Source organism: Pseudophryne corroboree, chromosome 7 (assembly GCF_028390025.1).
Source record: "Pseudophryne corroboree isolate aPseCor3 chromosome 7, aPseCor3.hap2, whole genome shotgun sequence".
In the NCBI taxonomy this organism is placed as follows: Eukaryota; Metazoa; Chordata; class Amphibia; order Anura; family Myobatrachidae; genus Pseudophryne; species Pseudophryne corroboree.
In genome coordinates, this window is record NC_086450.1 from 276,596,860 (window position 1) to 276,605,169 (window position 8,310).

The window sequence follows — 8,310 nt, forward strand, 5'->3', positions numbered from 1 at the left end:
GCAGGGCAGGATCATTCCAGCCACAGTCGTTCGACCAACGGCGAAACTCCGTACAATAATTCTCTGCAGGATTCCTACCCTGTCTTAGAGCACGCAACTGACTTTCTGCGGATGCCTCTCTATCAGGGTCGTCATACAACAGCCCTAAAGATTTCAAAAAAGCGTCTACAGACGATAAGGCCGGATCGTCTGTCTTTAAACCAAAAGCCCAGGTCTGAGGATCCCCCTGAAGCAGAGAAATTATAATTCCAACCCGCTGAGCCTCCGTACCTGAGGAAACTGGTCCTAAACGAAAATACAGTTTACAAGACTCTTTAAAATTAAAAAACTGTTTTCTATCCCCAGAAAAACGGTCAGGCAGATGCATTTTTGGTTCAGGGATGACCCTCGGGGAAGTCCGTAACAGATCTTCCTGTGAGCTCACCCGGAGGGACAGATCCTGAACCATCTGGGTAAGTTCCTGAATCTGACTAACCAAAAACTGGCCAGGATTTGGCCCAACACCGGTGGGATTCATGAGGCAGACAAAATTCTCCCTACTGGATAAGTGAAAAAATTAACTCCTGTTGAAATTTTTTCTTTTGTCTGGCCGGTGATAATGTTACGATTCCTGTACTCCAGACTGGAGAAGATCTTATGGCAGAGATCTGAGTACAGGAATGAAATACAGGTTGTGGGAGCTGGAGAGCCTAGTAACCCCTGGCGCCCTAACTCCGTTGTCTCGCCCGTGTTATCAGAAATCCCCTGCGAGACTATGGTTGCTTGAGCCCATGGCAGCCGCGTTCGAAGGGCGGATTATGTCTGCCCAACCCCGATGCCCCCGCAGGTCTTAATGGGAGACAAGGGGAAGTCCGAGACAGGGAGATAACAAGGGGCCCTCTGACTAAGCAACCAAGCCAGGGGTTACAAGCTAACTTAACTAAATCAAAAGGTATGTGCGGACTAGCCGCCAGGGAAAAGGACAACCAAGGATCCACGGATCCGACACTCCTATCCGGCACCGCTGGACACCAGAGTGGATCTTGTGGAAACGGAATCCTCCGCAAAGCACCAGAACTCAAAATAAACACAATAATAAATAGTAGCGGACAAGCCGCAACACACGGCTGCGCCGCGACTCACGAACACCACCAGATGTTAAAGGTGCTCGGTCAGACTCCAGGAACAGATGGTAACTTCCGAGTACTGGATCACTGAGAACAGGAACAAACGAACAGACCGGGACTGGGAACTCTCTCTGCAGCAGAATCAGGCAAACAGGAAGCTATCACCGGCGTCTGTGAGGAGTCCTGGGAGTGCTTTTAACAGAGAGTCTTCCAATCAGCTGTTTGGAGGCTGATTGGATTAAATGCCATGCAGCTGACAAGCTGCATGGCCAGGGAAACAGATGAGTGATAATTACAACATGCCGTGCAGCTGCATGCTACACAGCCAGGAAACCAGTGATGATATAAACTTAGACCCAGCAACGGGGAACACGATCCGACAGTGGCGTCCCCGTTGCTAGGCGCCGGCCGCACTGACGAGCGGACCCTCGGCGCCTAACAGTCACTGGCAACATGGCTGACCGCACTTCTGGTCACGGGTCCGCATCACTACGAGGACCTCCAGCAACCAAGAGGCCTTTACCTTGAAATCAACAACATAATAGAAAAGAACCTCCACCTTATTGCACTGAAGGTGGGGCAGATGTAACATGTGCAGAGAGATTTAGATTTGGGTGGGTTATATTGTTTCAGTGCATGGTAAATACTGGCTGCTTTATTTTTACACAGCAATTTAGATTTCAGTTTGAACACACCCCATCCACATCTAAATCTCTCTGCACATGTTACATCTGCCCCACCTGAAATACACCTTGCTAACAAACCTGAATAACCCCGATAAGCAAAGTTCTTCTAATATTTTTGAAGTACAGTAGTCATTTGCTTATTAATAATAATAAATTAGGAAATGCTGCCCCTGCTGCTAAATACAAGAAAAGCTCTGTCTGCTGTATTTGAAAAAGGGGGTCTCTCTCTCTGATGTATCTGAAAGGGGTGCTCTGCTGTATCAGTCTAAGCAGGGTGCTCTGTCTGCTGTATCTGACAGTGGTGCTCTGCTGACTGTATATGAAAAAGGGGTGGTCTGTCTTCTGTATCTGAAAGGGGTGCTCTGCTGTATCAGTCCAGGTGGGATGCTCTATCTGCTCTAGCTGAAAGGGGTGATCTGTGCTTCCATCCAGAGGCTCTTCCACAGTGTAAAATTAAATATTAAAAGTAAGTACAATATTCAGTTTTTAGTTTATTTTCAGTACTGTGACACTGCCTGTCAGGCCGCAGAATATTATTTCCTACTCATACATGGACTGTATTTTGCGAAACTGTTTGTAAAGGTCAAATGCAGTGTTCGAACACTATTTCTGAGGGTGGTCTTCAGTTTGCCGGCTGTCGGAATCCCGGCGCACAGTATACCGGCGCTGGAATCCCGACAGCCAGCATACCAACACTTTTTCTCTCTCTTGGGGGTCCATCACCCCCCTTGAGGGAGAATAGATAGCGTGGCCTGCATAGTGCGCCACTACCCACAGCATGGTGAGCGCAGCGAGCCCACAAGGGGCTCATTTGCGCTCGCCCAGCTGTCGGTATGCCACCCGTCAGGATTCCAGCACCAGTATGCTGGTCGCTGGGAGCCCGGCCGCCGACATACCCTACTACACCCATTTCTGATGCATGATGGTGGACACTGCCTGTCAGACCGCAGAATATTATTTCCTTCTCAAACACGTATTGTGTGACACTGTTGGTGAAGGTCAACCGCAGTGTTTGATCACTATTTCTGTTGCACACATGTATTTTTTTGTGACTCTGTGGGTGAAGGTAGCACCACAGTAATATATTTTATTTCCTACTCATACACATATTGTGTGACATGTTGTCTAAGTTCAACCAAAGTGTTTAATCACTATTTCTTATTCATACACATATTGTGCAACACTGTTGGTGAAATTAAACCACAGTGTTTGATTATTTAGTACTTATACACATATTTTATGCGACACTGTTGGTGAAAATAAACTGCAGTGTTTGATTATTATTTCATACTCATACACATTTTGTGCAACACTCTTGATGAAATTAAACCATTGTGTTTGATTACTATTTCTGTCTCATAATTGTATTGTGCGACACTGAAGGTGATACATTTTTTGTATAAATTGTGGTGTGTGCTGTACCCGACTTCATTTGTGTTTGTGCATAGATAAGGAGGACAAACAATTAAGAGGAGAGCAGGAAGCACACACTGCTAGTGGTGCATGTGCAGCCACCAGTTGTGATGAGTGGAAGTAGAACAGGATGAGGGGGATATGTGTGTACTACTACTATCTGACACTGAAGATGTAGATGATGTTGTTTGTGTAAATCAGCCACCAGTGGAAGCAGTTGTTGACCGTGATGAAGAGAAAGCCATTGTGATGCTTGGACATAACACAAAAAAATCCACCTCTTTGGTGTGGGATTATTTTACCCCTAAAGCACCTGCTCCATTTGTGAGGTCAAAGTTAGTAGAGGTAGGAATGTTAGCTTTCTAGGCACCTCCTCCATGTTACGTCATTTGCAGTGAAGACCTGAAATTTATTGTACAAGAATATAATGTCATTAACACCTCATCATCAACATCCTCATAGTCATTACTTATTGGAGGTAGTCTTTAAAAAAAAATGTTTTGTGGGGCCCCAAACAAACCAATAATTTTAGCCACAAGACATAGTTCCTGTCGTTGAAATTATTGGTTTGTTAAACTGTACATGTTCTGTTTAATATATACAAAATAAGGGTCAGTGGGAGGGCCCAAGGACAATTTCATCTTGCACCTCTTTTCTTTGCATTATTTGCTGTTTGGAGCATTGCTAACTGTGACGACAAACATTTGTTTAGTTTATTAAACGGCTACCCTGTCTGCCACTGTAGTGCCATTCTGTTTCCTAGATGTGCCATTCTGTTTCCTAGATGTGCCATGTTGGAAGTTTTTTTTTTTAAACATCTTTTTATTGGATTTTCCAAGAGAAATTACAGTGAACAATAATCCCATAGTAAATTGACAATGAATATGACAATGAATATCTGAGGGGTGGAAAAACTAGATGAGAAAAGCAGAACCAGACCAAAACAGACACATGAGGAAAACAAGGGGAGGGGAGAGACAAAGTATGTATATAGGCAAGCATTGAAGAATCATGAAAAGACCAATAGTACATAGCCATGTGGTTTCTAGACATTGAATAGTTTGTGATTGCATACAATATTATAAGAAAAGGTCAGGTTAGTGAACAGTACAAATCAGATAATTCTAGGTATAAGGCTCAGGTTGAAGTTAATAAGGTTTACTTACTGATATACATTATGATACAATAAAGTTAAGCAATATAGCTCTATACCAATCATGTGAGCCTAGATATTGAAGAATCAAGGCATGGGATTCCTCATCCAGAGTTGTAATAAAGTAATCCCATTTATTATGGAAGGAATGAGCATTGAGTTCTTCATTTAATAGGAGGGATCGTATATCAAAATAAAGAATCTGTAAGAGTTTGTGTTTAAGTTCTTGGATGGAAGGAGCAGACTTTTTCGTCCAGTGTATAAGTATTAACTTTTTTGCCAGAGTTAAAGCAGTTACAATAAAGGGAACAATATGTGAAGAATGCCCATGTAGAGGCTAATATCCTAAATTGTAGAGCAAGCAGGCTATTGGATCAAGAGATAAGTGGATACCTATAACAGACTGTAAAGTGGGGATTGAAAGTTTGGGCACCCAAGGCAAAAATTCATTTTAATGTGCAAAAAGAAGCCAAGGAAAGATGGAAAAATCTCCAAAAGGCATCAAATTACAGATTAGACATTCTTATAACATGTCAAAAAAAGTTTGATTTTATTTCCATCATTTACACTTTCAAAAGAACAGAAATCAAAAAATGGCATCTGCAAAAGTTTGGGCACCCTGCAGAGTTAATACCTTGTACTGCCCCCTTTGGCAAGTATCACAGCTTGTAAACGCTTTTTGTAGCCAGCCAAGAGTCTTTCAATTCTTGTTTGAGGTATCTTCGCCCATTCTTCCTTACAAAAGTCTTCCAGTTCTTTGAGATTCCTGGGCTGTCTGTGACGCACTGCTCTTTTAAGGTCTATCCATAGATTTTCAATTATGTTGAGGTCAGAAGATTGTGAAGGCCATGGCAAAACCTTCAGTTTATGCCTCTTGATGTAATCCACCGTGGATTTTGAGGTGTGTTTAGGATCATTATCTATTTGTAGAAGCCAGCCTCTCTTTAACTTCAGCTTTTTCACAGATGGCATCAAGTTAGCATCCAAAATTTGCTGGAATCTTATTTAATCCATTTTTTCTTCTACTTGTGAAATGTTCTCTGTGCCACTGGCTGCAATACAACCCCAAAGCATGATTGATCCACCCCCATGCTTAACAGTTGGACAGAGGTTCTTTTCATTAAATTCTGTGCCCTTCCTTCTCCAAACGTACCTTTGCTCATTCCGGCCAAAAACTTCTATTTTAACCTCATCAGTACACAGAACTTTATTCCAAAATGCATCAGGCTTGTCTATATGTTCATTTGCAAACTTCAAATGCTGATTTTTGTGGTGAGGACGTAGAAGAGGTTTTCTTCTGATGACTCTTCCATGAAGACCATATTTGTACAAGTATCTCTTTATAGTGGAGTAGTGTACCACAACTCCAGTGTCTGCCAGATCTTCCTGGAGGGATCGTGCAGTCAAACATGGATTTTGACTTGCTTTTCTCACAATCCTGCGAGCTGTTCTGTCTGATATTTTTCTTGGTCTTCCAGATCTTGCTTTAACTTCCACTGTTCCTGATGACTGACATTTCTTAATTACATTCCGAACAGAGGATATGGGCATCTGATAACACTTTGCTATCTTCTTATAGCCTTCTCCTGCATTGTGAGCGTCAACTATTCTCAGTTTCAGTGTTCTACACAACTGCTTAGAGGAACCCATGGTGCTGATTGATGGAGCAAGGTCAGATGAGTCTGGGCTTTTAAAACCTTTGAGATTGACATCACCTGGTCTTTCCAGACAATGATTGAGAACAATCCATGACACTGCCAGGTCTCAGCTGTCCAAAGGGGGCAGTACAAGGTATTAATTCTGCAGGGTGCCCAAACTTTTACAGACGCCATTTTTTGTTTTCTGTTATTTTGATAGTGTAAATGATGGAAATAAAATCAAACTTTTTTTGACATGTTATAAGAATGTCTAATCTGTAATTTGATGCCTTTTGGAGATTTTTCCATCTTTCCTTGGCTTCTTTTTGCACATTAAAATGAATTTTTGCCTGGGGTGCCCAAACTTTCAATCCCCACTGTATATATAACAAAGTTTTATTCCAAAATCTACATATCTTGTAACAGTCCCAGAAACAATGATAAAATTTGGCATTTAATAATTTGACACAACATCCAGATTCGCTGGCTGACATATATTTCCTCTGTGCTAGTGCTATATAGGACCTGTATAGAAATTGAAGGTGTACTTCTTGGAGATAGGCAGACTGTAAATATGAGGTGGAAGCAGTATAAGTCAAAAGTATTCTCTCCGAATCACCTAACAAAGAGGGAATATCTGTTTTCCAAGCAGTGAATGTATGATTGATGTGAGATGGTAGCCTAATTTTATAATCCACTAAAGGAACATAAATTTGCTTCACTCTATAAGACCTAGAAATATTGGATTGAAGGACTGTGAGAATTAAGTTAGGGGCTGTAGGTGACAGGGGACACACTGGAAGCGAATGAATATAGTGTCTTAGTTGCAGATAAAAAAATGGCTGTTGGGTATTGAGTACATTTGTTGGAGATCCTAAAAAGTTGGAAAAAGTCATCCTGGATCAAAGACCTTGCTCACAAGAAGCAAATCTCTTTCTTTCCAAATTTGGTAGCAAGGGTTATAAAGGGAGGGAGAGAAACTGGGATTGCCCCATATTGTGAGATAAGGGGAATAGTGGAAGTCTATCTTAAATCTTTTATGCAGGCTAATCCAGCAGAAGTATGTGTCTCGAAAGAGAATATTGGAATATATAGTATGGGGAATGTCTGAGGTATTGAGATGTAACAGGGCTGCTGGGGAGAAGGGGTGGAAAACAGACAAGTCTAAGGAGTTGTCGGTATATGTGGACATGGACAGTAACCAATCACTGGCATATCTGAAAAACACCACTAGGGTGTGTGCTTGAAATCAGGAATGCCAAGGCCACCTTGGGATTTGGGAAGAGTTAGTTTAGCATAGGCAATACGTGGGCGTTTCCCCTTACAAAGGAAGTGAGTAATGAAGGATTTTATAGATAAAATATCTCTATTAGATAGGGCAATAGGAAACATTTGGATGAAAGAGAACAGTTTGGTGAAAATGATCAATTTAATCGCAGCAGTCCTACCTAGCAGGGAGAGAGGTAAGGGGTTCCAGGAGGCAAGAAGAGTGTCTATTTTACGTAATAGAGGGGAGAAGTTTGGAGAATATAGGTTATCGGTCTTAGCGAGAATGAGGACACCTAAATATTTAATGATTCATGGAAATCTTAAATTTCAAAAAGACAGAGGAGGAGCAAAGGTCAAGGAATAGAAGCCAATTGGTAAAATGTTGGATTTATCCACGTTAATTATGTATCTAGAGATCTTCTCAAAAGCAGCAATCAGATCGATAATATGTGGAAAAGATTGTAAAGGTTCTGTTACAAATAGCAGCATATCATCTGCGAACAATGAGTCCTTAACTTCCTGGGAAGATATCTGAACACCTTTAAATTCCTGAGAATGACGAAGGGTGATAGCTAGGGGCTCAATGGCAATAGCAAATTGAAGATGGGAGAGGGGGCATCGCTGCCTAGTTCCTTTAAAAATGGGAAAACAGTCAGATATCTGTCCATTGCAGAGGATCTGGGAAAGCAGGTTAGTGTAAAGAATTCTAATATACTATATATAGGAGGAAGGGATACCAAAGCGAGACAAACAAGAATATAAATGGGGCCACAGTACAAGATCAAAGGCCTTCTCTGCATATAAAGAGACTATCACACCTGGGGGAGAAATATCCACTGAATTCTGAAGTTGTTGGATCACTGAAATCACCTTTCTAACAATAAGAACAGAGTGTCTACCCCGAATGAATACAGTTTGGTCAGGATGAATGATAAAAGGAAGAATCTCTTTCAATCAGTCTGCCAACATTTTTCTTAGAATTTTGTAATCTGTATTGAGGAGAGAAATAGGCCTATAAGAACCTGGTATTGTCAGGTCGCATCCAG